The 15,463-nt window shown below is 33.0% G+C and overlaps 1 protein-coding gene across 3 annotated transcripts in view; it reads left to right on the forward strand.

Annotated features, from left to right (window-relative positions):
• Nucleotides 1-15,463, forward strand: part of GNB1 (G protein subunit beta 1) — a 108,422-nt gene that overhangs the window by 45,514 nt on the left and 47,445 nt on the right. For all 3 annotated transcript variants that reach the window (XM_074306543.1, XM_074306541.1, XM_074306542.1), the window contains exon 2: nucleotides 7,344-7,392. The gene's annotated coding sequence lies outside the window, so the exon portion shown is untranslated. The remainder of the gene's footprint in view (nucleotides 1-7,343; nucleotides 7,393-15,463) is intronic.

The raw sequence follows: 15,463 nt of genomic DNA on the forward strand, positions 1-15,463 counted from the left end.
GAAAAATAGTCTTTAAGCTTAGACAAATGCACAGTAAACCAAATGGATACATGACCTGAATGTCAAACATCACATCACAAAAATAATTAGAAAAGCAGATTATAAGTCTGTCTTAGATATGGCTGAGGGATGGAGACAGATAGTTAGTTCTCTTTACTCCTAAATCTTACAACTTTCTTACCTTTGACTTTACTGTAGAAGGCAGTTCTATTCTCTCAAGTATTTCATTCTCTCTGGATGTGTCTCAGCTACTGATCTCCCTGATTTTCTTTAAATCTCAACTAAAGTCTTGCCTAGATGAAGCCTTCCCCCAACATTTCTTCATTCCAGTGCTGGCCCCTATTTCCTATTTGTTTTGTATATAGCTGTTTGCATGTTGTCTCCCCTATTAGATTATAAACTGCTTGAGATCAGGAACTATCTTTTGCCTCTTCATAGTGCTTAGCAGGATACTTTGCACATAGTGATAAACATTATAAATATGTGCTTAATTGGTAAAAATAAATTTTGATTATATGAGACTGAATATAAATAGGATGAACAAAATTTGGATAAGAAGGGGGGGGAAGGCAAATGAGAAAAACCTTATATTAAAAAACTCCAATAAAGGTCTAATATGCACGCACGCGCACATACACACACACATACACACTCAGGGGTTGGGAGAAGAAACAATTCTACAAAGAATTGTTAAATATTAACTGTTATAAAATAATGATCCAAATCATTAATAACAAATGAAAATTAAACCAATCCTGAGGTTCTGCTTCATGCTTAGCAAATTAGTAATGATGACAGAAGAGAAGGAGAGTTGACATTGGAAGGGTTGTTGTAAAAGATGTATACTCTAATACGTTGTTGGTAAATTTGTGAATTTAATTGGTCCATCCATTCTGGAAAGGGAGAGACTAAAATGGCGATACACTTTGACCCAGAGATTGTTAGATATTTACCTCCAAAGAGGACAGTGACAAAAAGAAAAGCCCCATGTACAACAAAATAGTTAAAGCAGTGGTTTTTTTTTTTAGTAGCAAAGAACTGGAAATAAAGTGGACAAATTTCAAACAAATTTCAGTATATAAATATAACTATTATTTTACTATATGTAAGAAATTATATACACGACTCCAAAGAAGCATAGAAATATTTTTGATTTGGTGTAAAATAAAATGAATGAAACCAGGAAAATCATTACAACAATGTCATTGGAAAGAATGCTGCTGCTTATGAAATGACCACAACTGGACACTGTCAAATTAGAATGACCATGGTCAGTAACAGAGAAGAGATGAGAAGACCTTCTCATTCCTTCGCAGAAGTGGAAAGCTGTAGCTCGCCAGGCCTTTTTGATGTGTTTCCCAGGAAAGGGAAATGAGATTTGAATCATGTGATACTGATAATTGTTAGCCCTCATCAGTGTATGTATCTGTTAGATCACGTTTATGACAGTGGTAAGCATAAAGTTTGAGAAATATCAGTTGTATGCACTGTTTTTAATTCATGATTACAAAGAGGTTAACTAAAAAAAAAAAAACAAAAAAAAAAAAAAAAACAACTTTGGCCTATGATTAAAATATTGGCTTATCTAGTAAAGACTATCTTGTGATCTATTCTTTTTAGAGCATTTCCTCCTACATAAGTATTGTAGGTTTTAGTTTTTAAAATTGTCATCTACCCTAATCTGAAGTTAAGTGAAATATAAGCACTTTTTAAAATGTCTGTATTCTATTGAATCCAAAGGTAACCAAGATGTTAGTAATTTGCCTTTCGTAAAGGACTTACAGCTTTTATAGAGACATAAGGAACAATTGGGATTGTTGGTAAAAATTGACACTAATTAGATTATTTGTGTTAATGGGAGAAAAAAATAAAGTATAAATTGGCTTTATAGTTGTGTTGCTTTGTATTTAAATGGAAAAGTAGAGTGGGAGTTCATAGTATTTAAAGTAGTAAAACCACACTGAAAATCTTTGTGAGGATTTACAAGAAAATAGAGTTCCAAATATAAGTGAAAGATAACTTAGGTCCAGAATAGGTGCTATTTAAGACAAAGCAAAACTAAATGAAGAAAATGGAGCCTTGACTTAATTAGCTAAGATTAGGGCATAAAAGCTGAAAAGCATCTATTTTTATTTCCTATTTTCGTAGTAGAGGTTATCAGATATCTTGCCTCATAGAGTTGTCATTATTCTATTTTGAATGAAAGATCATCAGATTATCGATGTAGCCCATTATAATTTTGTCTTATTGTTTTCCTAAGTCTGCTTTGTTGCATTTTTTGGGGGGGTCATTTTCTCTCCTGATAGAAAATTTAGGAAAGACTCTTTTGTAACAAAATAATCAACATGTTTTTGTAATCCACTGTTGGGATAGGGAGGGGGGGAAATCTCTACAGCTAATTTGTTTATCCTAGGAGGGAAAATTGAGTTGAAATGAAAATGTTCTTAGCATCTACCAAAGTTAAGTAGTGACTGAAAGCCAAAAATCTTTTTAAATGTCTGCTATATGTAAATGTGTTTTCATTTCTTACTTAGTCTTAAAATATCATCTTGTAGGTTTAAAACCCTAAGGTTTGAACTGGAGTGTGAGTATCACTGGAGAGAATACCCTGGCAGCAAAAACTCAAGGAGGTATCCTATAATATACTGAGGCAGAGATCTAGTATGTTTTAAAAGGATTTTATCTATAATTTTTTTAAAAAGCTTTTTTGTTTTTCAAAATACATACAAAGATAATTTTCAACACTCACCCTTACAAAATCTTGGATTCCAGATTTTTCTTTATTCCTCCCCATCTCCCTTGAACAGCAAGTAATCTAGTATAGCTTAAACAAATGCAGTTCTTCTAAATATATTTCTATATTTATCATGTTACACAAGAAAATCAGATCAGAAGGGAGGGGGAAACAAGAAAGAAAATAAAACAAGCAACAACAAAAAAGGTGAAAATACTATATTGTGATCCATATTTAATCCCCATAGTCTTCTCTCTGAATGCAGATGGCACTCTCCATCACAAGTCTATTGGAATTAGCCTGTATCACCTCAAAAGAGCCAAGTCCATCACAGTTGATCATCACATAATCTTGTTATTGCTGTGTACGATGTTTTCTTGATTCTACTCACTTTACTCAGCATCACTTCATGAAAGTCTCTCCAGGCCTTTCTGAAGTCAGCCTGCTAATCGTTTCTATTATTCTAATATTAGAACAGTAATTCTAATATTAGAACAGTAATATTCCATTACATTCATATACCAAAACTTATTCATCCATTCCTCAACTGATGGGTATCCACTTAGTTTCCAGTTTCTTGCCACTACAAAAAGGGCTGCTACAAACATTTTTGTGCATGTGGGCTCTTTTCCCTTTTTTATGATCTCTTTGAGGTGTAGTCCTAGTAGGTTATCTATAAATTCAACATTGCTTTCACAAAAATCAAAACTATCATACGTGCTCTAGTTCCCTTGTCTTGACTGCTTTTAACAATTTTAGTTTGTACTTGAATGCTCAGAATAATTGCTTTAAAAGTAAAATTTTCACAACTTCAAATAAATTATATTGAAGCCATTCAAATCTACACAATTATCTAGCATAGGCTTTCCCCATTTTAATTATTAAGAACACAGCCAAATTTTTAAAGTTTATTGTTAATATGTAAATATATGCTTTTAACTACTGTAGTTACAATTTACTTGTTACTGTGCATAGACTGGTGGCATTTCGTTATAATAAAGCCTTTAAAACAAAGTTATATTATAACTAATATAACTTAAGTGAAATAATTTTTTTAAAAATTTAATAGAGTCAATCCTCTCTTTGTCATTTTAAAACAAATTACATGCTTGTTAGATTTAGAGACAATAAAAAGCAAGGAGAGGCAATTAGTAAATTGGTTGACTTTGGATCCAGAAAGATTCCAATAGGTTAGAATATTTATCTAAAGATGTGGGTTTTCCTTTTTTGTGGGACCCTTTGACTTAATTTAGTGGAACTTATGGTATAGAAGCTCCCTACTAATGAAGATGGACAGATAGATCAGCAGTAATTTAAATTGAGGAAGTTGCCTGGAGCACAAACATGATTTCATTTGATCCTCTCAACAAACTGATGAGGTTAAGTACTACAAGTATTATCATCTCCCTTTTTTAGTTGAGGAAACAATCTCAGAGGAGCCTTTATTTTAAACTTCCATCTCTGCTGAATCCCAAGTCTGGGGTTCTTCCTACTAAATACAGTTATTCCTCTCTATATAAAAATGGGAGAGGGCTACTTAATGGACTACAAGTTCAATATTAATTTCTTATGTTTTTAAGAAAGCTAGTAATTTCTTCAGGGGTATACCCCTATTTTGTAATTCGGTATGTGTTTTGAAAATAAAATTGCTCTAAGTCAGGTCTTATTGGGTTTCTATTTTTTTTTTAATTACAAGAAAATAGATTGCAAATGTATGATTCTCAATGCTTGCCATTTAGAATTGCAGTATAAAAAATATAGCAGTGATGATTTTACATGTATGCATGTGGCTTCTATGTGTGTTTTAAAGAATGCTATCTGCCTTTAATAAGAGCTTTTTTCTACAGACTACAAAATTGTAAGATTTCAGAGTAAAACTCGTTTCAAACAAAGGAATGAATGTAGCTAAATCAATAACTTTAACAAAAAAAAAAAAAAAAGACTACCAATTTTTTGAGTTTGTATAAATACCTATCAATCTAATAAAATTTCTTTTTTTTTTTTCCCCCTGAGGCTGGGGTTAAGTGACTTGCCCATGGTCACACAGCTAGGAAGTGTTCCGGGTCTGAGACCAGATTTGAACTTGGGTCCTCCTGAATTCAGGGCTGGTGCTCTATCCACTGCGCCACCTAGCTGCCCCCCAATAAAATTTCTTTAGTCATTACCGTTTTTTTACTAAAGGATTAATTTAAAAATTGAGAATCAAAAAACCCTTCAGCTTTAAGTGTGGGGTGAGGGGAAGTAAAATAAAAAAGGAAACAAGAATTTTTTCAGTCCATCATAACTTAAAAATAAAAACAAATAATAATAGCATTACTATTGCATTTGACTAAATTGCAAAACAACAATCTAATCACAACTTAATGTTCAAAAGAGAATATCTAATGTCATAGAGAACTTTAGGTATTTGATCCAGGAATGCATTCTGGGATCCTATAAGCCATGTTGGTGGGAGCTTCAAATTTAAATTTTGGGTCAATCCTCTTATCTAGCTGCCTACTAAATTTCTCCATTGACTACAAGTATACAGAGCTTATTTTATCCCCAAAAGATCTGTTATGTTTTCTCCTCTTTCCCCTTCATCTAAATCTACCATTTCAATGATTCCCAGAATCCCAGAGTTAAAACCTTGGAGTTATCCCTGATTTCTTCACTCTCTCTCACTCATTTCCAACCTCTAATTTTTTTGCCTAATCTACTTCTCTCATAGTTTTAATATTCTTCCTCTTATTTCTGTTACTCCTTATAATACCCAATTTTAAGCCCTCTTACCTAGACTTGCTGCAGTCCCCAAGCTATCACTGTCCATATAATTAGAGCCAAAATTGGAATGAGGCAATATGTGCTTTTTATATATGTCAATAATGCATTTGTACTTCTTCAGCAAATTGTTTCTACTCTCAGGATTCCTACCTAGAGGAATCAAGAGTAACTCATCCTCTAGAGCCACTGTCTTTCTGATTACCCAGTTTCATAAACTCAGCACCATCCCTAACTCATCACCCCATAGCTAGGAAGATGCCAGTTCTTGTTGATTCTTCTTTCTTAATATGTATCTATTCACTCAGCCACATTCTTTGTTCAGATCATCATCACCACTTGCCTGAACAAGGGCAGTATCTTCTTACTTGGTTTCCCATTTATATGCCTAAAATTTTAATTTGACTATCTCATTCTCCAACTTATTATGAGATTTAATTTCTTTGTTTTCAAATCAGATTTTTCTTTCAAACTGAATTAGAATATTTGCAATTGCAATTTGACAGTGAAATAATTTTAAGTTTCAAGAATTATGCCATGGTTACTTTTTTATTATTACTTTTCCATAGAATTTTCAAAAGATCTAATAGTATTTTTCATTCAATTTGTATATTCTGCAACTTCCCAGACCATTCTCACTACAACCAAAAGCCAGTGCTTATTTATCACATGAGCAATATAATTCTAAATTAGAATTGTGTAAACTATAGATAATTCACCATTCTTCTATGGGAGTTTTAGTTCAGCAGTCATTGATTCCTGTCTTCCATTTATACACGTACACAGGATTAATAATTTACCTAGGAAATGGCCCAAAATAACTTTTTTTTTCTCCCCTCTCATATTTCCCGGCCTTGTCATAGTTGATTAACTGGCAGATTATTTCTCATGGATATACCCGGAAATCCAAGTATAAAGCATACATAACTTTGAATTTTTTTTAATATACCTGGAGCTTTTCCTTTGTACATCATCTCAACGTTTGTTCACTAATGTAATGATGTTTGAATATGTACGATATGCTTCTTTTTTTTTTTTCCTGTGGGTGATCAAAGCATTGATAATTCAGCTCACTGTAATGGTTTTCATTTTTGTTATTTGTGGGATTTCTATTCTAAAGGGGTTTTGGTGAAGGGTGAGACTCAAGGTTAGTGAAAGGACAGAAAAATCCACTATTCTGAGTTAGCTGTTTACTACCAAGGACAGTTAAAATACTTTTAATTTGGAGAATTGCTTTTGATGGTAGTATATAATAAGATCTCTCCTGCAAGAAAATCTTTTGGTTTCTGACTGTAGCTATGCTTTTAACTTGAAAGGACTAGATGTTGGTAAATATAGATCCCTTTATGTAACAGGTTCCAGAAAAGTTAACTATAAATTGGCATGTTAAATAGGTTGAAGATTTCCTAGATAAAAGAAATTCTGTGATGAAGTATTTTGCCAAATGAATCCTCCCCTATAATTTGATAAATGGTGTATAACCCATTTTTATGTTTTATTTTATAGATTGTTATGGAAGTTGGAAGATTTAGATCATAAGAACCCATTATATTTAGGGACTGAAAGATTTGAAATCCCTTATTCTATAGAAACTTGTCTAAATGTATTGTATCTTTAGTTTAATTAGCAGGACATCAAATTAAGCATTTTTTTCTGTATCAGACCATTGCTGTATATTTCCTACAATATTTCAATTGCGAAATACAAGACAGTTGTAGAGGAAGATGGGCAAGCAGTTATATGGCTTGTCTGTTCCGTTCCTTGAGACTTTAAATGATAATGAGATTAAAAGTAATGAATTCCCCCTTAGTAAGATGTAAATCTTTTTTTTTTTTTTTCTTTATTACAGATAAGTTTACATGTATTGCAGACCAGACCAGAAGTACTTCTGATTTCAGGTAACTTTATTATAATTGTTCGCTAATAAGTATTTTTAAAGTAAAATATTTTTCTAGTTATAATACTGCTTTATGTTTCTATGTTCATGCATGACATTCAGATCAGGTATGAATCTAAAAATTTCTTATTGAATAATAATTCACTCTCAGAATAGTATTCTCTGTTGAGTCTGTATAGGAGTCTCTTCTGTTAGAAAATCATAAAAGTGGTCTTAGGGTTCATTGTAGTTTAAAGTCTCTGGCTACTAAGCACTTTGATTTAAAATATGATGATAAGCAAGGGCTCTTTATCACACTTTGGTCATAGAGAGTCTGTCTCTAATTTTTTCGTGCCAAAAGATTTTTGAAAATTATAAGGCAGTTTTTATTTTATGTTAAAGTTGTTGTTTTAGCTGAGGGTTGTACATGTCATAAAAGCAAAGCTATGTCTTTAAAACTGTAGTTATTTAGAATGGAAAGTATGCTCCAAGTCTTATGCAAAGGATATAGATATCCTGTACATACAGATAAAATGATTGTCATTCTTAAATGTACACATACAGCTAATGCAGGATATAATCACTATATCATAAATTTGACATATATAAAAAAGATGCCAGCTATAATAAGCATCAAACATTAGATTAATGATTTTGCTTATTTTCTTAGGATTTAGGCCTTTTTAAAGATGATTTTTAGGTAGCTCTGGTCTATTCAAACTTTTTCTATAAATAGCTTTTTAAACTGTGGCCTTTTCTTCTCAACAAGGTTTTTTTTTTTTAAATAGCTGGATATTCAGAATATACTAACATGACCTCAGAGGTAGGATTGTTCTTTTTTTAAAATAGACTTAGAAGTATTTTAAATGCTGAAGGTACCTCTTCATTATGGTCCTTGTATTATCATTGGTATCTCTGCTACTTCTCCTGCTGGCAAATTACATAAAAGGCAGCCTGAGGATAAGTGTAAAGGCAAGCTGGCCTCCTTTACCACAGACAACTATAAGGATTGTATGTGGCTTAATAGTGTTGATATTATTCTCAAGGTTTCTTTACCATGACCTGGTAATACTAAGCTCATTCCTGTTAGTGCTGCCTTCCTGAATCCCAAATGTATAGAAGATTTCAGCGGCAGGTCAGATGAAAAGATCCCATGATCTTTAGGGTCTAGTGACAAAACAGGTGATGATATATCTTCATTTATATCTTTTCCACTGATATCAATATATCTGTTTCTGATTTTGAACCCTTTGTTGAGCCGAAGGACGCTGGTGGAGAGTATTTTGATGTCTGTGTCTTTAATAGCTTTTGCTTCTGAGAAGGCAGGGCTTCAGTATTTACAAAGATTATATCTCCAAAGGACTTGCTTCCCAAAATTATGGCTTCAGAGACTTGGCTAGAAGCAGAACCACTGGTTCAGAGAGGTTGTAGTGCTACCTGTCCTTTGGCCACACTTGATCAATCAGCAGTGGTCCCTTTCTTCAGTGATTGTTCAGGTTAATGGTGGCTACATGAATTTTGGAAGCAAGGTCAAAGTCTCAGGGCCCTCCCTGGGCTATCTTCTTTGGGCTTGGAGAAGAGATGATGGTAAAGGTAGTTTGTCTTGCCCAATAGATGCCTCCTCCTTTCAGTCTCTTGTGATACCTTGTTGCTTCAGCTAACCAACTTTTCCTGCAGTAAGTAGGCATGCCTGGCCCCTTTCACCACAGAAAATGCATTTTCAGATGATAGCTGTATGGACCAGGCTGGAAGAGGGTCAGTGAATTCATCTCTTTTGTGCAGTGGTTCAGAATTATGAGTGTGGAACACTAGACATGATGTCCTTCTTGACTATATGTGCTGCTTAGTGTTCCTGACCTTCCCCCTCCTTTAATTCTTTGGGGTTTTTTTATTGTGAACTGAACAATTTTCAATAAACACAAACTTTTTTGGTAGCCTTTGATTTCTCTCTCTCTCTTTTTTTTTTAAATAGTATTTTATATTTCCAAAAGATAGTTTTTAACATTCACCTTTGCAAAACCTTATGTTCCAAATTTTTCTCCTTCCCCAAGGTAGCAAGCAAACCAATATAAGTTAAACATGAAACACAAACATTTCAAGAGGAAAAAAAAAAAAGAATAAAACAGACTCGTGTCTGGAAGATATTAATGAAATTCTTGTGTAGCCTACATTTGCCGAGGTGATCTTTTTCCCCATCCCTCTTGGAAAGCCATCTCTATAATGAAAAATTTAAATGTGAGTAGAAGCTTCAGCAAAACTAATATGTGTCAGAAAAGTTTGGCATCATATACAGGTTCCATAAGCACAATCCTTCATATCTGCAAAGAAATGATTAGGGAGTTGGCTTTTCATATCCTTTCTTGGGAACCAGTCTTTGTATTCATCATATGCACATTATATTCTGTTATTCAGATATTCACCATATATACATCATAGGTACCGTAGTTTAGCCATTTTCCTAATCAATGATGATCTATTTTGTTTGCTACAACAGAACGTTTTGCTATAAATATTTTATATTTTTTTGATAAATGCTACATCCTAGGGCATAAAGAATTTACAAATAAGTATTTAAAATCCAAAAGCAGAAATAATAAATACTTCCTTTATAGGCCATAGCAATAATATAGTAATTAGTACATGGAGCACAAAACAAAACGGACAATTAATAACATTTCTCAATAATAAATAAGTCATATAACACAGTGTTGAGAAAACATATCAAAATTTCAGGAATTCAGTTAAAGAAGTCCTTAGAGCAAGCATTCTTAAAACTTTTTTGTGTAAGAGAGTCTGTAAGTTTTTTCAGAATAACATTTTTAAATACATGACCTAAAATACATAGAATTACAAAATTATAGTTGACATAAGCTCATGAATTATATCCCTAAAACAGATGCTTAACAAAATCAAAAGATGATTAATAGATGGATGCCCAGTTTTTAGAAAACTGATAAACACAAAAGAAAAAATTTGGACAATTGAAAATAAAATAGATAAATTGAAAATAGATATTATTTTAGAACTAATAAAGTTAAAAACTGATTCTTTAAATATTTCCTACCAATAATTTGAAGTTTGAGAATTTAAAAGAATTAACGAATTGTCTGCAAAAAAAAAATTTTATCTAAAAAGCAAATTAAACTAGTTGTAAATGAACAAAGAAAAAATCCTACTTGATGGATTTATAAAACTGTATCAATTTTTTAAAGAACTAGTATCTATATTATACAAATTATTCTCAGATTATTTCCCTGAAATTGAGAAACAATTCTAACATTACAAAATCCTAAAAAATCAACAAAGAAACAGAAACAATTTGTAACTTCATTCAAGTAACAGTATATATACTAAGTCCACAAAAATCAATAGGACTTCTGTATAACAGTAACAATCCAGGAGGAATTAGGAAGGGAGCTTCATTCCAAATAACCACATCAAGTGCCTAGGGGTGGGAAAGGGAGGGAACTGAGTCTCTTAGGCTGTGAATGCACAGGAAACTCCTTCTGTGCTGATAACTTTTTTTTTGACTGGGGTGCTCTGAAACATATTCCGATTTAACAAAATAAGTGCAAACACAGTAAAAACAGATCCTGTTACATTTGGAAATCAAATCACCATGCATCCTATGGGATCTTAAAGGGTTTTTTTGTGCCCTCTGTTCTAATTTGAGTTGCTCTCTCTGCTGAAAAACTCTGAGATGTTTCATGAGCTTCACCAGAGCTCCTCAGGCCAATAGGGGGTCAGAAGTGAAGCCCTTCTACCTGCATAGATGGATTACAGAAGATTTCTTGTTCCTATTGCATAAGGAATGCTTCTTTGGGAGAGTGTAGGCTATTGGGGAGATGCATTGTTATTGTTGAGTTGTTTCAGTTTTTTTTGTTTGTTTGTTTGTTTTGTTTTTTAATATAGTCAAGGATACCTATCCAATGAATAGGTAAAAATAATAAGAATTGAAGTATGAATGTGTGGCCTGAGTGGAGATTGCTTCAGCTATCCTGTGGTATCCTGTTTCATTTGTGCTCATTTTATCAACTTAAGTATCAACTTTTTTTTTTTTTAAATAGCTTTTTATTTACCAGATAGATACATGGGTAATTTTTCAGCAATGACAGTTGCAAAACCTTTTGTTCCAATTTTTCCTCTCCTTGTCCCCACCTCTTCCCCCAGATGACAGGTAGACCAATACATGTTAAATATATTAAGGCATATGTTAAATACAATATATCTATACATGTCCATACAGTTATTTTGCTGCACAAAAAGAATTGGACTTTGAAATAGTGTACAATTGGGGCAGCTAGGTGGCGCAATGGATAGAGCACCAGCCTTGAATTCAGGAGGACCCAAGTTCAAATCTGGTCTCAGACACTTAACACTTCCTAGCTGTGTGACCCTGGGCAAGTTACTTAACCCCAGCCTCAAAAAAAAAAAAGAAATAGTGTACAATTAACCTGTGAGGGAAATTAAAAAAAATTAAAATTAAAAATAGAGGGATTGGGAATTCTATATAGTGATTCACACTCATTTCCCTGTGAGTTCTTTCATTGGGTGTAGCTGGTTCAATTCATTACTGTTCTGTTGGAGCTGATTTGTTACAGCTCATTGTTGGAGAGGGCCTCATCATATAGTGTTATTGTTGAAGTATATAATGATCTCCTGGTCCTGCTTATTTCACTCAATATCAGTTCATGTAAGTCTCTCCAGGCCTTTCTGAAGTCTTCCTGTTGGTCATTTCTTACAGAACAGTAATATTCCATAATATTTATATACCATAATTTATTCAGCCATTCTCCAGTTGATGGACAGCCACTCAGTTCCCAGTTTCTAGCCACTAACAAATTGAGCTGCCACAAACATTCTTGCACATACAGGTCCCTTTCTTTTCTTTAAGATCTCTTTGGGTTATAAGCCCAGTAAGCCCTGCTGCAAAGGGTATGCACAGTTTGATAACTTTTTGAGCATAGTTCCAAATTGTTCTCCAGAATGGCTGGATGTAGTCACAATTCCACCAACAATGTATCAGTATTCCAGTTTTCCCACATCCCCTCAAATATTCCGCATTATCTTTCCCTCTGATTCTAGACAATCTGACAGGTGTGTAGTGGTATTTCAAAGTTGTCTTAATTTGCATTTCTCTGATTAATAATGACTTGGAGTATCTTTTCATATGGCTAGAAATAGTTTCAATTTCTTCATCTGAGAATTGTCTGTTCCTATCCTTTGACCATTTATCAATTGGAGAATGGCTTGATTTCTTATAAATTAGAGTCAATTCTCTATATATTTTGGAAATGAGGCCTTTATTAGAACCTTTGACTGTAAAAATGTTTTCCCAGTTTATTGCTTCCTTTCTAATCTTGTCTGCATTAGTTTTGTTTGTACAAAAACTTCAATTTGATATAATCAAAATTTTCTATTTTGTGATCAATAATGAACTTTATTTCTTCTTTGGTCATAAATTCCTTCCTCTCTAACTGTCCTATGTTCTTCTAATTTATTTAAAATCTCATTCTTTATGCCTACGTCATGAACTCATTTTGACCTTATCTTGGTGTACAGTATTAAGTGTGGGTCAATGCCTAGTTTCTGCCATACTAATTTCTAGTTTTCCCAGCATTTTTGTCAAACAGTGAATTCTTATCCCAAAAGCTGGGTTCTTTGGGTTTGTCAAACACTAGATTATTAAAGTTATTGACTATTTTGTCCTTTGAATCTAACCTATTCCACTGATCAGCTAGTCTATTTCTTAGCCAATACCAGATGTTTTTGGTAAGCACTGCTTTATAATATAATTTTAAATCTGGTACAGCTAGGCCACCTTCATTTGATTTTTTTTCATTAGTTCCCTTGAAATTCTTGACCTTTTGTTTTTCCATATGAACTTTGTTATTTTTTCTAGGTCATTAAAATAGTTTTTTTGGAGTCTGATTGGTATAGTGCTGAATAAATAAATTAGTTTAGGTAGTATTTTCATCTTTATTATATTTGCTCGCTCTATCCAAGAGCATTTAATTTTTTCCAATTGGTTCCACTTTATTTGTGTGTAGTTTTGCTCATATAGTTCCTGATTTTCCCTTGGCAGATAGATTCCCAAATATTTTATACTATCAATAGTTACTTTAAATGGAATTTCTCTTTGTAACTCTTAATTGTTCGATTTTGATAGTGATATATAAGAATGCTGATGACTTATGTGGGTTTATTTTGTATCCTGCAACTTTGCTAAAGGTATGGATTATTTCTAATAGATTTTTAGTAGAATCTCTGGGGTTCTCTAAGTATACCATCATATCCTCAGCAAAGAGTGATAATTTGGTTTCCTCATTACCTACTCTAATTCCTTTAATCTTTTTCTCAACTTAAAGTACCAACTTTTTGAAGAAAAGAATTAGACCTTGCTTTGTTACAATATTTCCCTTTTAACTCTAAACCTCATATAATCCTGGTGCACATAGTAGACTCTTAAGTAATATGTATTTCTCCCAAAAAGTAGGGATGAAAGTATAAAAGTTTGTGCATTATGCAAACCTATCACCACTATTGAAGGTGTGGGTACAGGGGCTCAAGAAGCTCCTCTCCTCCAGGCACTGTGACTTACATCATCTTTATATACATATGACAACAATATGACCTAAAGCAAAGTGGGTGGTAATAAGGGAAAAAGGAATAGAATTAGCATTTTAATCAGTTCTAAGAATGTTCTAGAAAATGAGCAGAAAATATAACTTTAATTTACTTTGACTTTCCCCAGTGTTACCTGAGGTATAATTAAATTTTCCAGATGTGAGTTCCCAGTGTCTTATTGAGGTAGTTGAGCCTGCTTTTCTAATGTGACTTTGCCCAAAATCAGTTTTCCCTTTTGTGAATTATCAAAAAAAAATTTTTTAATCCAAAAATTCCTTTCCAACAGCATTTATGATAGTGTCATGAAATTGTATACATTTTGCAATATTTAGTATGAAATTTCTTGGATAGAATGGTCTTTAAAACAGAGCTTGCCAACCTCTACATTCTTAACAGCATTTTGAAAGGAAAAGCTGGTCTCAGCTCCATTAGAAAGATATGTGGATTCTCTATGTCTTTATCAGAACTCTTTTCCCTTGTTTTTCCTACCTCTATCATGACAATTTTTAAGAAATTAGATTCTCTCCAACCTTAGCTGATTGATTGTATTTTGAAAAGTGACAACTTACAACCAAAACAAAGCTTGAGACTAGTTACATTAAAAAGTACTTTCATGCAACTGCTTCTGCTGTGGTAAGAAAACTATCCCAGAATGCTTTGAATAATTGCAAAGCAATGTCGGATAAAAATAAGTAAACAAAATTGAATACAGCATAACCTATTCACTGGAAAAAGTATAAACAAATCCGTAGTATGTGGATGTGATTGTTTATTACATCATAAGAAAGTATGAATATGAAAAAATGAGCAGTACTTGAGAATACTTATGAATTAAGTGGAATGAAAAGAATCAGGTAAATAATATAAGAATAACAATAGTTAACATTCCTCTAGCTCTTTCTGTGTCTGGCACTGTGCTAAGAGCTTTACAATTATTACCTTGTTTGATTCTCACAACCCTGAAAGGGAGAGGTGCTCTTCTTAATTTCATGTTACAGATAAGAAACATGTAAGTTAAGTGACTTACCCAGTGACACAATTACTGAGTGTTTGAGATTGGATTTGTATTCCAATCTTTCTATAACAGCTCTATCTACCTTACCACCTCGCTGCCCCAGTGCCCATTTACACAAAAGCATAAATGGAAAGAACAAAAATAAAACTGGACTATGTAATTGTAATAACTAAACTTATTCTATGAAGAGATAAGAAAATGTACCCTTCTTTTCCCAGGGTGGGGTCAGTGACTGTAGACCATCACATGTACTGTCAGTCTTAGCTAATATTGGTTACTTTTGCTGAAGTGCTTTTATTTCCGTATGTCTTTAATCCTTGTTATAAGAGATGGTTCATTGAGGAGAGTCTTGTTTAGAAATTTAGGATATACAAACACAAAAGATATTAATAAAATTTTTAAAGGTTTGAATGTAAAAATGCTTGAGAAGAATAAGGGAGAACTCAATTAA

Source organism: Sminthopsis crassicaudata, chromosome 3 (genome assembly GCF_048593235.1).
Source record: "Sminthopsis crassicaudata isolate SCR6 chromosome 3, ASM4859323v1, whole genome shotgun sequence".
NCBI lineage: Eukaryota > Metazoa > Chordata > Mammalia > Dasyuromorphia > Dasyuridae > Sminthopsis > Sminthopsis crassicaudata.